A 22,704-nucleotide genomic window follows, 5' to 3' on the forward strand; every position below is an offset into this window, starting at 1 on the left:
AGTTTATTAGAAGAAAAAGTACACTTCAAAGAAATAGAAGTAGGTCCGGGCAGAAAGCAGTGGCTCAAGGGCCATTATTAAGAGGGACAGTAGACTCCAAAGAGTTTGGAGCGGGCCCCAAGGAAAGGCAAAGCAAAAAGGAGGCAAAGGCCCAAAGGCCCTATGGTGGCATTATTAGGAGAAAAAGTACACCCCAAAGGGTTTGGAGCGGGCCCAGAGCAAAAGCAAGGTTCAAAAAGGCGAAGGCGCAAAGGAGCTTGGGCATTTTATCTGGGATGGGCCATTTCTCTCCAGGTGTGGGAACAGTTGATTGATGCCTGTGATTGACAAGAGGCTATTACCTCACCTCTTCAGACTGCTCATGTTCTCTGCAGTTTGAAACTGTTAACTACAAGCTGATTGTCCCTTCCCTGTACCTGGGCAGTTAATCTTGGCAGGCTCTGCAACTTGAATGGCTTTGTTACATGCTAAATGGCCCTCCCCCACCCCCCTATAACTGAGCTGATTACTCTGGCTGATCCTGCAACTTGAATAAAGTGGTTTCCTCTGGATTTGTTTGCTCTCGGCCTTAATTCCTTCCACTGTGACCATGTCCCTGACAGCCTATGATTTTTCTGTCTCAATCCCCCCTCTGATGATGTAACCCTAACTGCCATTAGGAAAGGAATGAAGGCCACTATGGCTGCTTCCTGGTGATGAAGGGCTAAGTATTGATAGGCAATGGGCTAGTGTCAGAGGGTGGTCTAAAGGCCCAAGGTAGATGGGTTGGTCTTGTAGGTCCATATGCGGCTCCATGCTGTGCATCATTTGTAGTTTTATGGCTTCTAGGAGAGAAGAGATAAACGAGTGAGTAGGTTGAGGATGCAGGGCCTGAATGAGAAGAAGAGGAAGACGATTAACAGAGGGTCTAGCAGGGGCCTTGAGTATTACAATTTTAATATAGTTTTCTTTTCTTAAAATGTATATATATATATATATATATATATATATATATATATATATATATATATATATATATATATGTTTGGCACCTTCTGTTTATTCATCTATGTCCATAAAAATACTGCTGGGATTAATAGAAATTGCATAGGCCTATAGATCAATTTAGGGAACAGTGACATCATTCATCTTTATTCAGTCTTGCAATCAGTACACACCATGTATTCATTTATTTTGTTGTTTGATTTCTTTCATTAGCATTGTATAAAATTTGACATACAGATCTTATGTATCTTATATATTTTGTTATGTATTTCATTTTGTGGGGAGTAATTGTAAATTGTTTTGTTTTTTAATTTGGTTTCTATATTTTCATTGTCAGTATATAGAATTGTAAACTCAAATGACAGTTGTGGTTTGATCTTGTGTCTTGCAGCATTGTTGTACTCAGTTATATCTGAGAGGCTTTGTTTTGTTTTTCTTTTAAAATCTAGATTCCTGTGGATTTCCTTCAGAGATTGTCATGACATATACAAGCAGGGACAATTTCTTTAACAATATGTATGCCTTTTCCTTGTCTCATTGCCGTGGGGTAGAATTTCCACTATTGTACTGAATGTGAATGGACATCCTGGCATTGTTCCTGATCTTGGGGGAACACAATCTGTCTTTAACCATTCACATAATGGTGTTGGCTTGAGGAGTTTTAAAAGAAATTCAATATCCAGTTCAGATAATCACCTTCTATTCTGACAACGCCAAGAGTTTTATCATTCATGGATGTTGACTTTTGTAAAATACTTTTCTGTAGCAATTGATATGATAATGTGATTTTTCCATTTTAGTCTGTTAATATAGTGGATTGCATAATTAATATTCAAATACTGATCCAAACTTGGACCTCTGTAGTAAACTTCACTTGGACATGGTATATCATTTTTTATACAGCATTGAATTTTATTGATTTTTGCGTATAAGTGTATAAAAAGTATTTTTATAAATTCATAAGATATTTTCATATTTAGTTTTATTTTTGCACTGTCTAATTTTGATATCAGATTAATTGTGTTCTTATAAAATTCACTGGGATTTGTTTTCTGTTTTCTATTCTCTGGAGGAGATTTTATAAAATTGGAGTTCATTCGTCTTAAAAAATATTTGGTAGAGTTCTTCAGTAAAATCATCTGGGTCTGAAAAACTTTTTTTTCAGGAGTGTTTTCATTACAAATTCAATTATTGTAATTATAGGAAGATTCTGATTATCTATTTCATCTGGTTCAGTATAGTGTTACGTTGTTTTTTAAAAAGTTGGTTTGTTTCTCTAAGTTGTTGAATTTAGAAATCTGTTTATAATATCTGTTTATTATCCTTTCAATGGCTGTAGAATCTATAATGATATCCTATATTTCATTCCTCATAATGGTGAATGTGTTGTCTCTATTTTTTGTCAGCTTTATAGAGGTTTATTAATTGAAACATATTTTTAATAATCAACTTTTTGTTTTCTTGATTTTGTTCATTATTATTTTTCCTATTTTTAATTTCATTGATGTGTGCTATTATCTTTATTATTTTCCTCTACTCTATTTTGCTTTACTTTTCCTATTCTTGAGGTATGAACTTAGATTATTATAGAATTTCCTCATTTTTAATATTATTGATTTCCAGTTTCATTCAATTCTGTGAGCATAACATTTCTGTATGATTTCAATTATTTTAAATTTGTTGAGTTTTATTTCATGGCGCAGAATTATTGAGGATTGTTTCATGCATGCTTGAAAAATCTGTATGCAGCTGTTGTTAGGTTGAGAGTTTTACACATGTTAGTTAGAACTTGTTTGTAGTTTTGAGATCTATACTTTTATTTTTGTCTAGTAGTTCTATTAATTGTGGAGATTGGGGCATTGAAGTCCACAAATAATATTGTGGACTTGTCCATTTCTCCTTTTAGCTCTAAGTTTTTGCTGTATATATTTTGAGTCATTTTATTTCGCATATTTACATTTAGGATTGTTAGGTCTTCCTGTTTGATTGACTTTAAAAAAAAACACAATAATTGTATAAATTCCACACTTTATTGAAACATTCTTTGCTCAGATATATATATATATATATATATATATATATATATATAAATTCCTAACTTTTTTGGAGTAATGTTTGTGTTGTATATTTTTTCATTCCTTTAACCTATTTATGCAATTATATTTGAAGTAAGTTTCTTATGAACAGTTTTAGTGGGTCACCTTTTCCTTTTTGACCTGCTCTTCCTATCTCTGTCTTTTGATTGGTGTATTTAGACAATATATGCTTATGATATTTATTGATATATTAGAAGTTATTTGTGTTTTTATCATTTTCTGTATTTTTTCACCTTCTAATTCCTCCATTTCTCTTTTGTTGTCTTCTTTTGGTTACTTGAAATTTTGATTCTATCCTGATTTTTTTGCAGTTTTTTTCTTTCTTTTTTTTTTGGGGGGGGGTGGGGGTGGCATTTGGAATAGTTTTTCAAATGGTTGCAATGGATTTTGCAAAATATATGACTTATCACCATTAGTTGGCATCACAGTTTACCACCTTGAGTGAAATGTGGAAATATTACTTCCATTTAAGTTAGTTTACCTTCTCAATTGTTGGATATTATTGTCTGAGTGTCAGCTGGTGTAATACTTTGTTCATCAATATGATTTATAAAACTCATGAGGAGGAGGATAGTATATAGCCACATTTCTGCTTTTTCCCCATGTTATTCTTCATTTCTGATGCTCTAAGTTTACTTTTTCTTTTTTCTTTTTTTTTAACTCTAGGTATTTTTTTTTTTTCATGAATTACAAAAGGTTCACTCTTGGTGGTGTAAATTATGTGGCTTTTGACCAACGTATAATGACATGTATCCACCATTGTAAAGCCATAGGAAACAGTTTAATGTCCTAAAAATCCTGAGTTATGTGTATCCATCATGCCCTCCTCTTGACCCTTGGCAACAATACATCATTTTTGCCTTTTTCAATAAATCAGTTTTGCCTTCTTCATAATGTTCTTGGAATCCCACAGCATGTAGTCTTTTCAGATTCGCTTCTTTCACTTAGTAATATGCATTTATTTTTCCTCCATGTCTTTTCAGGGCTTGATAGTTCACTTCTTTTTAGTTTATTTACATATTAATCTACTGAAGGATATCTGGGTTGTTTCCAAGTTTGGGCCATTGTGAATAAAATTTGTGAATATTCATATGCAGGTATTTGTGTGGACATAAGTTTTCAATTTATTTGAGTAAATACCAAGGCCATGGTTGTGGAATTATATGAAAAAAATTTGTTTACTTTTGTAAGACACTGCTAAATTGTCTTCCAAAGTGGCTGTTCAACTTTGCATTCTCTCCATCAATGAAAGAGAGTTCTTCTCCAGCCTCACCAGCATTTAGTGTTGTCAGTGTTTCAGTGTTTCGGTATTGCCATGTGTAGTAGTATTTCATTATTTTAATTTGCAATTTCCTAATGACATATGATGTTGAACATATTTTAATATGTTTATTTGCTATCTGTACACCTTGTCTGATGAACTGTTTCTTCGGATCTGTTGCTCATTTATTAATTGGGTTGTTCATATTCTTATTGTTGAGTCTTAAATGTTTTTGTACATTTTAGACAACAATCCTTTATCAGATATGTTTTTTGCAAATATTTTCTCTAAGACTGTGTCTTGTATTCTCATTCTATTGAAATTGTTTTGTAGAGTAGAAATGTTTATTTTTAATGAAGTCTATTTTACCAATTATTTCTTTCGTTGGTCATTGTATCTAAAAAGTCATCGCATATCCAAGGTCATCTAGGTTTTCTCCTATGTTATCTTCAATGAGTTTTTAGTTTTGCATTTTACATTTAGGTCTACAATCCACATTGAATTAAGTTTTTTAATGTAAATTGTGTGTCTAAATTCAGTTGTTTTCATGTGGATGTTGAGTTATTTCAGCATCACTTATTGAAAAGACCATTTTCTCCATTGCCTTGTTTTGGGCCCTTTGTCAAGGCAAGTTGATTATATTTATGTGGATCTATTTCTGGGCTCTCTATTCTGTTTCATTTGTATATCTATTTTCCCCCAACACCACACAATCTTGATTACTGTAGCTTTATAGTAAGACTGAAGTTGGGTAGTGTCAGTCCTAAAAGTTTGTTCTTCCCCTTAAACAGTGAATAGGCTATTCTGGAACCTTTACCTCCATATAAACTTTAGATTCAATTTGCTGATATCACTAATATCACAAAACAACTCACTAGGATTTTGATTGGGATTAATGTTGAATTCACAAATCAAGTTGAGAAGAACTGACATCTTGTTAATATTGAGTTTTCCTATACATGCACATAGAATATCTTTTCATTTATTTAGTTCTTTCATCAGTTTGAAGTTGTCCTTTCATTTGGGGGAGCTGTTAATGTAAACAGTATTGTGTTGTTAATTTCAAATTCTGCTTGTTCATTGGTGATTCATAGGAAAGTAATTGAGTTTTGCATGTTAACTTTGTATCCTTGCTATAATTTCTTACTAGTATCAAGAGTTTTTTTGTCAATTCTTTTCAGATATGCACCATAGATAATCATGTCATTCGAATAAAGACAGTTTTATCTTTCCTTCCAAAGCTACATAGCTTTTCTTTCCTTTTCTTGTTGCATTATTGAAAGGCAATGGTGAAAGGAGACACCCTTGCTTTGTCACTGATCTTTGATGGAATCTTAGAGTTTCTCACCAATAAGTGTAACCTTAATTTTAAGTTTTTCAGATGTTCTTTGTCAAGTTTAGGAAGTTCTCTCCTATCCCTAGTTTCTGAGTTTTTTGTGTTGGTTTGTTTTTATCGTAAATGGGTGTTGTATTTGGTCATGTGTGTGTGTGTGTGTGTGTGTGTGTGTGTGTGTGTGTGTGTCTGTTGTTATGATCATATCCTATTTTGAACTGTTGTTTAATTACATTAACTGATTTTCAAATGTTGAAACAGTCTTACATGTCTGGAATTAATTGAACGTGGATGATATATATAACTCATTTATATATTGTTGGATTCATATGCTGAAATTTTGTTAAGAATTTTTGTATGTGTAAGAAATATTGGTCTATAGTTTTATTTTCCTGTAATGTCTTGGCTTTTGCTGTTAAGGTAATGCTAGCCTCATAGAATGAATTCGGAAGTATTCCATCTTCTGTCTTCTGGAAGAGATTATATAGAATTTGTATAATTTCTTCCTTAAATATTTGGTAGTATTTAACAGTGAACCCATCTGAGCATGGTGCTTTCTGTTTTGGCAGGTTATTAATTATTTATTCAATTGGTTAATAGATATCGTCCTATTCAGATTCTTTTTGTTCCCTTTTGTCAGTTTTAATAGATTGTGTCTTTCAAAGGATTGGTCCACTTCATCTAGATTATCTAATTTGTGGGTATAGCATTCATAATATGCCTTTATTATTCTTTTGATGTCCATGGAATCTATAGCGATGTCTTCTCTTTCTTTTTGAAATTAATAATGTGTCCTCCATCTTTTCTCTTAGCCTGGCTAGAGGCATATAAATTTTATTGATCATTTCACAGAACCATGTTTTTGTTTTACTGATATTATCTCCATTGATTACCATTTTCAATTTTATTGATTTCTGCTCTAGTTTTTATTATTGTTTCTCTTCTGCTTACTTTGGATTTAATTGGCTCCTCCTTATCCAGTTTCACAAGATAGAAGCTTAGATTACTCATTTTTGACCTTCTTTTTTATTATATGCTGTCAATGCCATAAATGTCCCTCTAAACTCTGCTTTCATTGCAATGCACATATTATGATAAGTTGTATTTTTATTTAAAGTTTTTAGAAAAAAATTGTATTCTGATTACTTCTTTAATTTGTATTATTGAGAAGTGTGTTCATTCATCTCCCAGTATTTTGATATTTTTCAAGTATCTTTATGTTATTTTCTTGTCTGATTTCACTGTGATCTGAGGACAGACATTATATTATTATTTTTTTTTTTTTTATTGTTGTTGTTGTCAAGGTGTGTTTTAGGGCTTAGAATCTGGTCTATTTTGGTGAATATTCCCTGTGAATTTGAGAATAATATGTAATCAACTGTTGTTGGATTACATGGTTGATATGTGTCCATTATATCCAGTTGATGGATTGTGTTGTGTTCAATTATGTCCTTACTGATTTTGTGTTTGCTGAATATTTCCATTTTTGATATAGAGGTATTTAAGTGTCCAGCTGTAAGAGTCGATTCACGTATTTCTTATTGTTGTATTATCAGCTTTTGTCTCATATATTTTGATTCTCTTTTTGATGTTAGGTGCAGGACATTAAGGATTGCTATGTCTTTTGAAGAACTGATCCCTTTATCAATATGTAATGCCCCTCTTTATTCTTTATAACTTTCCTTATTCTGAAGTCTGTACAGTCTAAAATCAATATGTTACTGACTTTCTTTTCATTAGAGTTATACAGTATAAGTTTTTTTTTCATACATCTACATTTAATCTATCTGTGTCTCTATAGAAAATGAGTTTCTTACAGACATGTAGTAAATTCTTGCATTGTAATCCACTTAGACAACCTATGTCTTTTAATTTTTGTATTTAAACCATTGAGATTTAAAGTGATTATTGATATAGTTAGATTACTATCTACCCTACTTGTTACTGTTTTCTATTTGTTTCCATTACTTTTTGTTCCTATTTTTGTCCTCTTTTCCTGCCATTTGTGGTTTTAATCAAGTGTTTCATGTGATTTTCTTCTCTCTCATTTCTTATCATATCAGTAACATTTTTTATTTTTATTTTTTTGTTGTTGCTATAGAACTTGCAATACACACTTAAAACTAATCAAAGTCTACCTTTAAATAACACTATTCTGTTTTACATGTGATTCAAGTACTTTATAATTTAAAATAAATCCCTAATTTCTCTCTCCTGTCCCTCATTACTGTTGTTCATTTCACCTACTGTGATTCATTTCCCTTATACGTATGCATACATAAGCATAGAAAAGCATACATGATCAAATACATTATTGCTATTATTATTTTGAAAAATCTTATATCTGTGAGATTAATAACAAAAATATTTTTTTATTTTATTTTCACTTATTTCTTCTTCAGTTCTCTTTCTTTCTTCATGGAGGTTTGAATTTCTGACTTACATCATTTTTATTTTCTCTGTAAACATTGTTAAATCATTTCTTTCAAGGGAGGTTCACTGGCAACAAATTCCCTCAATTTTAGTGTGTTTCAGAGTCTTTATTTCCCTTTCATTGTTGAAGGATAATTTCACAAGGTACAGAATTCTAATTAGTGTTTTTTTTCTCTTTCTCTCTCTTTGAATTTTAAATGTTTTACATTATTTTTGTTTCATTTATTTTAAAGACAAGTAGATATAATTGTTTCACTGTAAGTAAGGTAATTTTTTTCCCCTCTGAATTCTTTCGTTTTCTTTATTCCTGATTTTTTTCTAAGTTTGAATGCAATATCCTTATACGTAGTTTGTTTTTGTAATTATCCTGCTTGGTTTTCTCTGAGCTTCCTAGATTGTGGTTTTGTTGTCTGAAATTTACATGGGAAAATTCTCAGACATTATTGCTTCAGTTTTGCTCCTGTTCCTTTTCTCTTTCTACTTCTTCTGGTGTTTTCATTATGTTTAGTCTATATATTTGTTGTAATTGTCCCATAAACCTTGGATATTCTGTTACTTTTTTTTTTTTTTTCTCTTTTTGCTTTTAAGTTTTAGAAATTTCTCTTGAGGTATTCTTAAGCACAGAGATTCATTTCTCACCAGTGTCCAGTCTATTAATTAGACTATTAAAGGCATTCTTTCTGTTACAATGTATTTTATTTTAGCATTTCTTTTTTTATGATTTCCATCTTTCTGCTTGCATTACCCATCTGTTCTCGAATGCTGTCTGTTCTTCCATTAATGCCTTTGGCATATTAATCACAGTTAAAAAAAAAAAAATATTCTGGTCTGATAATTTCAAAACCCTGACTCTGGTCCTAATGCCTGTTCAAGATTTTCAAATGTGTTTTTGCTTTTGGTTTGCCTTGTAAATTTTTTTGTAGACATGAGCAGGTAAAAGGAACTGCTGTAAATAGGCCATTAGTAATGTGGTGATGATGCCTGTGAACAGGGGAAGAATTGTTCTATGATTAGGTTTCAGTCTTTTAATGAGCCTGTGCCTCTAGACTGTGAATTTTATAAGTGTTTCTCAGTTTTTTCTCCCTCTTTTGGTGGGATAGGATGGCACGAGTGCACTACAGTTCAGTATTTTCCTTCTCCCCAGTCAGCTAGACTCTGATAATAAATATCCCAACAGGTCAAGTTCTGGTTAACTAGTTTTCATTGAGGGCATGCCTTGTTAAGAGAAAAAAGTGTTCTGATATATTTCAAAATGGTTCCTTTCCCCTCCCCCTGATGAAAACATGATGAAAATTTTCTCCAATATTTACTATGAGAATCTGGTCAAACCCCTGGAGATAAATTTCATTGTATTGTGGGTGTGCATCTTTGACGGGGTTTCTCTAGAGATTTTAACACTCAGTTTGCTACTCTGAGCCTGTAGAAATTTAACTATAGCTCAGGTTTTCTTATCCTGATACTAGTTTATAGGGTGGTTTCCACTAATTAGTCTCTGTCCCAGCAAGCCACAACTCTCTGTTTTCCTGTCTCTCCAGTCTTGAGGGGAGTGCTTTTTACCTGTGTCCTCATCTATCTGACAGATCCTAGAAGAGTGGATTTTTGTTCTGTTTGGCTTTTTTGCTTGTCACGACAGAGTGGCAACATTTGGCTTTTCTCCCGTGTTTTAAATGCTCAGATTATCTACATTGTACCTCCAGCAATTTATCAATTGCAAGTCAGGTTTTCTTCCCTCAGCCCTGGTTTACATGGAGGTGTCTGCTAATATGTCTGTGCTCGGATAATTTGTAAGATCTATATCTGCCCATCTGTCTCTCCACTTTTGGAGGCAAAAGTTTGCCCTTAGGTATCATCTTTCTGATGTATTTAAGAAGAAGTTTTTTTGTGTGTGTGTTTGTTTTCAGTCTGTTTAGATTTTTACTTGTTGTTAAGATGTAATGATGACATCTAAGTTCCGTACATGTTGAACCCAAACTGGAAGCCTAATTTACATTTTTAAAAACAATGTTCTTTATGTTCAAAGAAATTATTTTCTAATCTTTAAGGGTAGGTGTACTATAGGCAAATTCCCTTCGTTTTCATTTGTCTGAGATGTCTTTATTTTCTTCTTGTTTCTGAAAGATAGTTTTGCTGAATATAGGATTCCGGGTTAAGAGTTATTTTCCTTCAGAACTTGAAAAGTATTGGGGCTTACTTGACTTTCATGTTTTCTGGTAGGAAATCCACTGTCACTCAATTTGATGTTCCAACATAGGTACAGTATTTTTTTTTTTTTTCTGAAAGTTTTCAATACACTTTTCTTGTCTTTGAGTTTCAGAAATTTAATTCGGACGTGTCTTTGCATAGATTTTGTTGATTTCTTTTTCCCGTTTTGGTTTTTATCAGCTTCTTTACTCTGCAGGTTTGCATCTTTTGCCAAATTTGAAAAAAAATAAAGTTAGTTATTACTTCATTGAATATTGTTTAAGACACATTATCTCCTCTCTTTCTAATATTTTGATGGTTTAAATGATTGTTGTTATGATTCTACAGGTTTCTGAAGCTCTATTTATTGTTTGTATTTTCTTTTTTTCTATCATTCAGATTGTTTAAATTCCATTGATCTATCCTTGCATTAATTATTCTTTCCACTCTTATCACTCTAATATTGAGACCATCCAACACATTTAAAAATATGTGATATTTATTTTTCTGTTTTATCATTTTATTTGATTCTTTTTCATAACCTCTGTTTCTTTTCAAAGATTTGTTTGTTTGTTTTATTGTTTAGCGATAATTTGTAATTGAAAATTTTTTTTAATGGTAAAAATAATTTTTTACCTTAAAATCTTTTACAGATAATCCAAACGTTTGGTTTATCTTAGTGTTGGTGTCAGTTGATTATCTTTTCTTATTCATGTTGTGATTACTGGTTTTTGTTGTTATAATTTTTTTGTTTTGTTTTGTTTTGGTATGCCAGATATTTTGTCTATAATATTAGAGGACTCTGGGGGGTGTTTAGTTGTTTAACAGGCAGTCACTCTGTCTATATTTAACATGCATATTCTGGCCAATATTATTGCATTTAATCTTGAGAAGAAGATAGTTCCCTGGCTGCCTTCTGTTAGATTGGAAGTCAGGAAACACCAGGCCTTTTCCTGTTGGGTTGGGGGCCATAGATGTCCTATTGTCTTCTCAAAACATTGCACACTCTTCTTACCATCTTTCAGAGTTTTGTCTTTTACTTATGTTATTTGCCGATTTTAAATTGTGCTTAATGGAAAGGGGCAGAAGTAATGAATCTATATCACGTTGTCTAGACTGGAAGTGGTCTTGGCTTTTAATATTACAAAGATATTCAATTTATGAATTCATCTTGCTTAGGAAGCATTTCTTTAGTGCTATGGCAAATAAATCATTTTTGTCTGTGACTTCTATATGCCATGTATTGTTCAGGCAATTCCTTTCATGCTAGCCTATGTAATTATCAGAGTGTTTATTTGCTTACATGGGCTAGCATGCAAGGATTACATTTTTCATACGAGGAAAAATGTAAAGAGTTTCAGAGAAGTTAAGCCATTTTTTCAAGTTCAGATACTTGGTGTGTAGTGGACACATTTCTCAAATAAAAATAATAAACTTTCCTCATTGCATAATTCCAGTGCATGTCTTATGATGTGAGTAAGTTGCAGAGATCAATTGCTGAGTTAAGGAAAACTTAAAGATATTTATTTAGGTGTGACTCTTAATATTGGGAATGATCTATTAATGTTTTATATAATCATTGGAAGGACAAAGGAAACAGAAACAAGACTGAGCACCCAGGAACAACTCTGAAGAAATTAAACACACACACACACACACAAAAGGCTTCAAGGAAAGTATTGTCTTATTATTACTCAAAAGGTAAATAATAAGAATAGTGGTAAATTGAAAATCACCAAGGTCTTTCCATATCTAGTAAGAATCACACCATCAAATGGATTTCTTATTATTTTCATCCCTCCCAAATCAACTCAATTTTAAAACTAAGAGCATATAATTAGACAGAATGCTATCTTCAGTGTAAGTCTAGTAAATATGATTTCAGCCTTCCAGGCTCTGCTATACAATATACACTAAAAAGAGATTGCTGATATACTTGGAGATACAAAACTTGCTGATATGAATATAAGAAATATACTTGGAGAGACAAAACTAACATTTTTTTCATGAGCAAAGGAATTATTTACACTTCAAAAGTTGTTTGAACTAACAGAATTTAGAAAATAGAAAATACAGATTGTAGTAAAATGGAAATGATTAATTGAAGTACTGGATTTGTGTCTTGGAGATGAATATCATTTCATCTGAGTGTGAGATAGGCCAGGCATCCTTTATCATATACACGTTCTCATAATGTTTTATTCACAGAAGAAAGAATCATTATATGTTGACTTGAATTGAATTTCACTTTAATTTGAATAAGGTAAAGTAATAAATTTCACAAGTGTAGACATCAGAATTGGCCTGTTCTAGTTAGGTGATTAAGAAAACAGTCTTTTAAAAAAAAAAAAAAAAAAAAAAAGAGCAAATTTATAAGTTCATAAAGCGAAATGACGGAGAGAAAAGAGTTCCACAGAGGGGGCTCCCAAGATCTGAAGGGGATTATCATTGAGTTTTTACTGAGTAATTATGAATAACAATCAGCACAAGTATGCAATGAATCTATACAATGTTAGGGAAAGAAATGTCCAAAAGAATTAGAGGGAACAATTCCTTTAGGCAATATAGGGCTAGGAATAGTTTTTGTTTCCACCATGTACAACCAAAATTTCTCATAAATAACAAGATATTAAGCAAAGTATTCAGGAAGATTTTGCCAGTAGTAATACAAAATAAGCATAGATTAAATCCTCCTCTAATGATACCAAATATTGCTTAAAATAAATACTTTTGAACAATCAAACTATGTCCAAGTAATGTAATTGTGTACCAGAATTAAATACAACAATATAATTGGGAATATAAAAATATTTAGCACCTAACAAAATAAAATACAAACATCAGGAAAACAGAACCCACTCTGAAGAGAGATATTAATCCAGATATTACTCAGATGGTAGAATTAGTAAACATGGAAAGTAAAACAATTATAACTTTCAATTGTTCAAGACACTATAGAAAAGACTGAAAATATTAAATAGAAACAGGAAAAATATATCAACAAAAAGATCCAAGTCAAAGTTTTACACATGGAAACTACAAGGACTGAGATGAAAACTACACTGAATAGGATTAATGTAACATCAGACATTGCAGAAAACACCATTAGTAAACTTGAACATAGCCTTATCCAAAATTAAGCAAAATGAGAAAAAAGATTTTTTTAAAAATCAGTTTTTCAGATGTGTGGAAACTACAAATGAACTTATATAAATACAATTAGAGTTCTCAATCAGGATGGGTGTTGGAGAAAACAAGAACTATTTGAAGAAATAATGGCTAAAATATTTCCTAATTTGTTCAATAATATAAACTCACATATTAAAGAAGCTCAATGAAACCTCAACAGAATAAATATGAAGAAAACTGTACCATGTCATAGCATGGTCAAATTGCTGAAAACCAGTTATGAAGCAGTCAAAGCAGGAAAACACATTAAGCACAGGGTTTCAAAGATCAGAATGATAGCAGATATATCTTCATTTAATAATGCAGGAGACATCAATGCTGGAAGAGTAAATCTGTCAAACAAAAAAAAATCTATAAGTAAGGGGGAAAAAAAATTAAAAAAAAAAAAAAAAAAAAAAAAAAATATATATATATATATATATATATATATATATATATATATACATATATTAAATGAAATAGAAATAGAAATGCTTTCAGATAAAAACATAAGCTGATTCATTATCTTCAAACCTTTATTAAAATAAATTTAAAAGGAACTGTATCAGGCAGAAGGAAAATTATACCAGAAGAAAAATCTACGAAAAACAAAGGAAATGGAGAACACTGGAAAATATAGCTATTTTTCTTATTTAATACAATAATTGATTAAAGCAAAAATAAATGACAATGTATTGTGAGGTCTATTAACACATTTAGATGATCAACAACAATAGTTCAACTGTCAAAAGAAAACTAACAATTAGATTATGAAGATTTTTACATTATCCAGGAAGTGACATAAAAATCACTTGAAGATAGACTATATTACATTTAAGATGAGTAATACTCTCCAAAAACCCACTAAAATGATTATATAAGTATTATGGATAATAATTACTAAATGGAACGATGAGTATAATCAATTAATTTAAAATAGACAGTGAAAGACGAAGAAGTGAGCAAACATGTAGTGCAAGTAGAAAACAAATGCGGAAGTAGTAGATGTAAACCCAAACGTGTTAACAACTGTATTAATGTAAATGGTCTAAAGACCTCAATTAAAAGGGAGAGGATAGTAGAACTGTATAAACTAGCAAAATTCAACGGTAAGGTACCTATGAAATCCCGTTTAAATTTAAGGCACAATTAGATTAAAAGAATAGGCAATGATATTTCATGACAACATTAATCATAAGAAGCTGAAATGACATTATTAACGTCAGACAAGGTAAATTCCAGAGCAAAGAACATTGCTGGTGATAAAGAAGATGATTTAATAATGTTTAAGGGGTAAATTCATCAACAGGAATGTATTTCTCATAAAGTTCAGAATACATGAGGTAAAAATAGAATTGTAAGACATAGACAAATCCATAATAACAGCTAGAGATAGCAGCACCTTCTCTAAATATTTATAGAAAAATTAAACAGACAATTAGTGAGGATATAAAAATCCTGGTAATAAATTACATAAGGATAATTTTTGGTACTTCTAGGACAATTGCATGATTGCATCAGGGGTAAGCATTGTTTTGGTATCTTTACTAAAATTGCTGAATGTGTCTCTAGTACAGGTCTCACCTGTCACCAGCATAACCATGATAAAATTATTATAAAGTTTGGATATGGACAGTAGTGCAAGTTTCAGTCTGTTTGAAACCTACCAGTGGAATTTGAGTTTGTCTTTATCATTGTGTTTCTTAATCTTAGGATGATTTGAAATCCTTTAAGCCAGAGAAATACAGCTCTGATAGTGGCAATACGATTTCATGATTTTTGTATTCTCAACCTGGGAATTTGAACCTCCAGTTGCATTGGCACCCATTTGGTGGCACTGTCATTAAGGCACTTTGAAAATCCTACCACTTACTCAATAACTTTATTGTTGCCGTCAGTCTCAATCAGCCAGGAATGCAGAATCAGTGGTATTCAAAAATATCAAAATGGCCAAACTATTTGAAACTCCTGGACTTCTTTGCTTAAATATGTTACCTCTGGTCCTCAAGCCATGAGATCCACACCCTGTAGTATTCTTCAAATCTCATCTTATGAATTTTTAACATTTCTCCTGTGAGTTTGTGTGTTTTTCCCTGATTTCAGACTCCGATTCTAGTAAACATAAGTACTACGGAGGATTTATGAAATATACTCAGAACTATTGCAAACAACATGTGCTACTTTTCCTTCCTATTCTCTAAATCAGACTATCCATGACATGAAACTCAAACACTTTCTTTTAGAAAAAGATGTTGAAGAAAGTCACCTTGGTTATCCAAAGCAATTTAGTAGCGAAGCTTGTTCCTCCTAAACTTCCTCCACAGTGATTCAAACAACAAAAAGGATGAGGGGATCTACACAGAAACCATGTCCTCAACATAAGCGAGGAAAGACAATGCCTAGAATTAAAAAATCACCAAATCCCAGTGCACAATCACTAGTACATCTACCCGCATCCACTTCAACATAAGTTTTTGTGGTAAACAAAGGCAAACATAGAAAACAAAACAAAACAGAAACTGGAGACAAGAGACAAAGGTAATTGTAGTTAAAAGGCCTAATTCTGATAGTTAGAAAGACAAAGATAATTGTAGTTAAAAGGCCTAATTCTGATAGTTAGAAAGACAAAGATAATTGTAGTTAAAAGGCCTAATTCTGATAGTTAGAAAGACAAAGATAATTGTAGTTAAAAGGCCTAATTCTGATAGTTAGAAAGATAAATTCCACACAAAAGGTGAAAATTCCAAAATATAAGTGTCTGGGCAAAAACATAGACTACATGGAATAAACTTTAAAATGTGTGTTATTTAAACAAACAGGTATAATTTAAGGGCAGAAACACCTTAAAGGTGCAGAAGAGGTAAGATAAAAGTTAAGTCTTAAAAACATATTCTAGAAGAGAAATAAAAGACAAGGAAGGAAGAAGCACCCTTTGGTAATTCAGGTGTGAAGGGGAAAGAAGAAAAATGAGAAAACTACAGTTCCGCAAGACAAAAGCAAACCACAGAACTGTAACACTCACAACCATCCTTTCTCCATGTATAACAATCACACTGTAAAAGATCTGCCTTAAATCATTTGAGCCTAGACACACACACAAAGTATCTATAAATATCCTCTCCAGCCTACCTCTGAGATACTACTATCAAGTTATATTCTCCCTTGCTGAGGGAAATTTAATGAATCCAGATTTCCTTTATCAATAAGTTACTCTGCTAGCCTTTATCGGGCATTTAACTGTGAACAAAATGACTTTTCAAGTTGAAAATATAATCATGATTAAAGCATATTTAATATGAAGCTTTGAAAATCAAGTAGTTACAAATAATCCTATAGACAAATTGAAAATTAAGACTCAAAAGGTAAAAATGGATTTAGAATTAAATTGTTTGCATTCATTTGCACGTGTTATGCTTACACACATTCTCATTTTAATGGAAACAACTTTTTTTACAAACAAAAGTTCAAACAGAAAAAGAAAGACTTGCAAAAAACTTCCCATTTCCTATTATTTGATTCTGTGTGTTTTTCTTATAATTGTTACAATTTTATAAACTATTTGTCTCATGGCTTACTGGTTTAAGGCTGAATACACTTGTATTATTCATTTTAACTTTATGATTACAAGAACGTCATATTATCTCTCAATACCTCATGAGAAAAACTGTATCATTAATTTGTTTTAAAAGTGCTTTCCAATTCTTTACCAAATTGTAAAGTTGTTTCCATAGAAACTCTTAAACTTAGAAAATAATACATAATATAATAATTCATTTCCCTCACTCCAAATGTGAAATCACACTGAAAAATGTATTTGCTCCAGCTGTCATCACAAACTTGCTTGTCAATTAAGGTGCTAATTGGTATGCAAATCTGTTTATTTCCAGAGGTGTCTCCTGGCCTCTAGTGGTGCACTGCATATGTGCATTATGAAGCACAGATTTTCATTCTACAAAACAAATCACTGAATACGAGCTGGATAAGAGGATTGAGTTTTACAAAATCACTCAGGATGTGTGGAATGTCCCGGACCTTTGCTGCCTTCCTCTTATCTATATACCTATCAGGAACAGGAATTTCATTGCTTATCCAAGTTAGAATAATTCATAAAGTAACAAGAAAGAAGTTGGAGTCAAAATCAAAGAAACAAACTAAAACGAAACAAATGAAAAACAAATGAGGGTATTACCTTTATGTAAAGAGCATATGGGTAAAGGATTTGAAATGTGCAAAAATAAATTGCTTAAATTTTCTCAGGAACAGGAGCAGAAGAAAGCTGTATCTCCAACTTCCAGTTGCCTGGCTCTAAAGTCATATTTTGACGTTAAATAATAGTATTAATAATAGTACAGAACACTTTGTGTGTGTCAAAAACCCTTACTCCAATTATCTATAAACCTCACAACAACCATATGAACAGTCTATTTTTAACCTTAATAGTGTGATAGTTGTTTCCCAGGTAACAAAACTAGTAAGGAGAATAGAAAACATTCAGATATATGTTTATGTTATTTCAAATCTGTTTTCCTTTTCATGATGTTATAGTCTATTGATGGTAATGAGCTATATGGAATATACATGGGAGAGTTGTCCTTAGTATCTCACTTTCCTTAATATTTGCATCTGTAAGTCCCCACCTATCCAAATTTCTAGATTTCATTCTTGCCTGACCAGAACACTTTCACTGGTCACTTAAACCTCCTGTATTGATTATTGCCCTCATACTTACCTGGACACCTAAATCCTATGTCAGTATTCAGCTAGAACCTCCTTTACCCAGGAAAATCCTTCCCCAATTCCCAAGAAATAAAATCAGATCCCCTTGTAATAGATACTCATACACCCTAATTTTAGTATTTGAATTATGACACGTATAATCAATAATTGATCATGAAATTGTGTTTTTAAAACTAATATTCTTAGATCTGAATTACACCAAGTTAAGGAGAATGTGTGTCTTATTCACAGATATAACCCCAGTTCCTATACAATGCATGACACGTAGCAGAAGCTCAATAAATATCTGTTGAAAACATAAATAAGGCAACTATATTTGAGATAACAACATAAAGAAAAGTTACCCCTGTATGCACTGATCTGTCTCTCTTCTAAGTGTCTCCTTCATGAGACAGTTTTGTAGTTTTCCAAATACAGATAAAATGTTAGTGCTGGAAAGATCTTTTAAAGTTCATCTAGTTCTAGGTCAAATGCTTGCAGCTTAGCTATAAGATCTCTTTAACCTGTTCTGTGGTTAAACATCTTTAATCTCAGAAATTCAGTATCTGGAAGAAACCCATTGGCACATTGATATTTAAGCCCATTTCACTGAATCCAGGAATAATTCAACTAAAATACCCATTTAGGTGGTACACTAAACTCATATCTAAAAAACGAATTACTGGATTTCTACTTTTTCAACCATACAGAGGAGGTCCAATTAATAACAGGAAGACACTAAGAATGGTATCTGTCTGCCTGGGCATAGACAATGAGACAACACATACCCGTAGATAAAAATCTTTGTGGATCTCCTTGACAGTTGGATACATTTCCAACTGTGCTTCAGGGAATAGTCTGTTTGCTGAAACATCCACTGCAGGAGATTGTTCCAGCTCACTGGAATCCTATTATTTAGAGGATAATATCTAGCCCAGAACAACAAAGCTCTAGGATATGTTGCCATTTCAAAATAACTGAAAATTGGACTGGTCTGAGAGTACTTAAGGTTCGAGGGAAAAAAATAAAGGAAAAGATAGTGGTGCAGTAGGATAATTTCCCAGTTGTCATAATGCTATTTATTTTTATTTTTGTATTAAATATAAGAGACGTTGCACACAAAAAGAAAACTCACAGAGATTCACTACATTACTAGAGTCACAATTATGTTGTGGAGATGTAATATTGCTTTTTTTTTTTTTTTTTTAGATTCAGTCATCTTCTCCAGCATTTGTGCTTAAAGTGGAAACACTCACATAAATAACTATGGCATTAAGTGAAAGAAAATCTCTACTTGTGTTTAATTTGTCAGTCTTCCCTGGTCCTCAAGTGTGAGAAGCTAGTTATATTAGAATCTCTTATATTAGTTAATAAAAATAGTTTTTTTGCTAAAATATTATAAAATCAGATTTCTTCACAATAACTATGTTTGCATTCCAAACTGCTTTTTGTCATTCAATGGAGATGTTTGATCATCCCCCACATTTTCTATAAATAAAATGCCAAAACAGTATTGAACTTTTGGCAAAGATATTTGATTATCCCTGCACATACTTGCAGTCACAACTAATTATATACTCATAGCAAGTGGTGATAAATAATTTCCTGAAAACACTGGCTGACATTATAGAAACAGCCCCATTAACCCCCAGATACCTGTCGGTACACATGGTGCATTGCATTATTTGTTTTGCTGACAACAAACATTCAAGAATCTGACATTAGATCGCTTTCAATTACGTATGAAAGAGTGGCAGACAAACTCAGGGGAAGAAACATTTTGACCTAATGCTAATATAAAACACAACAGTTCTTACTCCGGAAAACAATGGCAGTGCCAAATAAAATTCCAGGTATTTTAGAATCAAAGTTGGCATAAAATATTTAGGATTTCCTTTATATTGAAGTATCAGTATATTTTTTTCTTGTGGTTTCATTTACTTTTACCCATTGGGAAAACAAGTCTAACTAATTTGAGCCCCTTGCAAATTCTTTTACTATTAACAAAATATTCCTGACTTTACTCTTAGCCAAATATTTTTTTTTAAAAATCTCTAACAAAATAGAAGGGAGTACGTTATTTAGTCTAAAAATACACTGTAAAACCACTATAATGGAAGTAAAAGTAAATAATGATGATGATAGTAATGTAAGTAATTCTATGAAACAGAGTTAAGAGAACAAAATACTAAATTATTTCATAAAACACATTACAGGTTAGGTAAATCGACGTGTGTGTGTGTGTGTGTGTGTGTGTGTGTGTGTGTGTGTGTGATTGTGCTTTATTGAATAACTTAAGGCTTAAACTGTAAAGCTCTTGTGGATTTGAGTTCTTATATCTGTGTTTGGCCATTTTATTAGAGACTTCAGATGTTAATATCCAACAGATTCTCGGGAACTACCTCTGACATAGAGTATCAGAGGAGAATTTAGTTAAAAATCTGGTAGATAGGTAACTGTGTCAGCAAAACAAGCCACATATACTATACAAAGCTATCCATAAATCAAGCGGAAATGTGTTGAGTTTTCATTTTTATAAAGTTTATTTCTCAAGGACAAGATGAATGCACAGTAGAGGACAAAGTAAGAAGGCTAATACCAGACTTAGTGGTATTTTAATAGTTCTATAGGAAAAGGATTTTTCCATTTCAGCACATTTGGCCTAGCTCCTATCATAAATCTGTAATTTCATATTTCAAAAATTATATTGATAATTTTTTTTACCCATCTACTGAGATGTAGCCAGAATGAGTATGTGCTGCATATACTATTCAGTGCTATGATTCATCAGATTTCTCAACTCCTTTACCCTCACAAAGAAATATCAAATATGTTTACTTTTTCTATTCTGGATACACCACAGCCTTCTTACCTTTCTGGAATATTTTATTTAATTGTAAATAAGGACTATAATCTTTATCTTTTGTTATCAAAGTTACTGAATACATCGTACATTTATCTTAAGCAAGGTTTTAGAAAGCTCTGTGCTAATCACATTGCTCCAATGTATACCCTAAGCATAAAACTCTCACCCTTTCAAGAAAAGACAAACAAAGCTTTTTTTCTTTATATGTAAGATTTCCCTGTACGCTATATAAAATAAATGCATGAAAAAATAAGTAGAAGTGAAAAAAAAAAATCAGCCTTTATTTTATTTGTTTTTGTTTGAAATTGTATTTACCACAATATAATCACTCAAAATAATTAAATTATTAATAGTAATCACTGTCAAGCATTATATTGTGTTACCAACATGTTTACCAATTACTCTGTTCACCTCACTGATTACTACCCACTCTTTTTTTCTAGATTGAATTTCCTTTTTACTCTAGTACATTTTAAAAACTTATTTTCTTAAATAATGATCCATGATTAATCCTGTTTTCTGGTGTTTAAACATGTCATCATTTTACCCTCACTGTTGCATGATCTATTAGCAGGATATATCATTCTGGTTTGACACCGATTTACCCTAAACACATTGAAGATATTAACAATTGGGTGGACACTATTGAGAGTTGTGAGAAACCTGATGTTACAAGCATTATTATTAGTTTGGTTGTAATATATCTTGAATGATTACTGTTGTAAAGATATATTTATATTATTTAGCTTTACAACATTGTGTACAGAATAGTGCTTAGTATTCCAGTTCATTACTGGTGTGATCCTTCACAGTTAGGGCTCGTCCTTGTCTTCAGCTCTAGGACATTCTCAACCATTATTTCTTTCAATACTGCCGTATCCACATTATATATAAGTAGCCTAGAAAACATATTTATATAGAAAAACTTGAGTGAGGTGGTTACTTATACATTTAATAGATTTGACGTCAAACTCCCAGACACATTTCCTGATGGAACAAACAAGTTCTAAATAAAACTAGAATAGGAAGACACAATAGGCAGAAGACAACCCTTCAGTGAGGACTTACTGAAAGCTAAAAAGAAAGAACAATCCAAAGAATTTAGTCATCAGGAATGTAAAAAGTGAAACCACAATTAGATTTCACTATATGCTAGCAAGAATGACTAAATGATAAGAGACAGGCAATACCATTTTTTGACTAAGATGCAAAATAACTAGAATTCATAGATTGCCAGTGTGAATGTCAAATAGTCTGAATACTCTGGAAAACACCTTGGCAGTTTTTTTATGTAGTTAAGCATATATTTATCACACGACCAAGCAGATATACTCCTAGATAAGTTCTACAAGAGAAAATTTTTTAAATGTCAAAAAAAAAAAAAGACTTGTACAAAAGTGTTCACAAACCTTCAATAATAATAATCAAACACTAGAAACAACCCTAATGTTCAAAAAACAGTGCATGGATAAACAGACTATAATATATCCATCTAGCAAACATTGTTCAGCAATAAAAAGAAACCTACAAAATATGATATATAGATAATGTATTATAGAATTGTACACTTGAAACCTACATAATTTGCCAACCATTGTCACCTCAATAAATTTAATAAAAAAGCTAATATATGCACCAACATAGTTAAATTTCTGAAATATTGTAT

The sequence above is a fragment of the Rhinolophus sinicus genome, chromosome 14 (assembly GCF_057876585.1).
Source record: "Rhinolophus sinicus isolate RSI-liver-muscle chromosome 14, RSI-T2T, whole genome shotgun sequence".
In the NCBI taxonomy this organism is placed as follows: domain Eukaryota; kingdom Metazoa; phylum Chordata; class Mammalia; order Chiroptera; family Rhinolophidae; genus Rhinolophus; species Rhinolophus sinicus.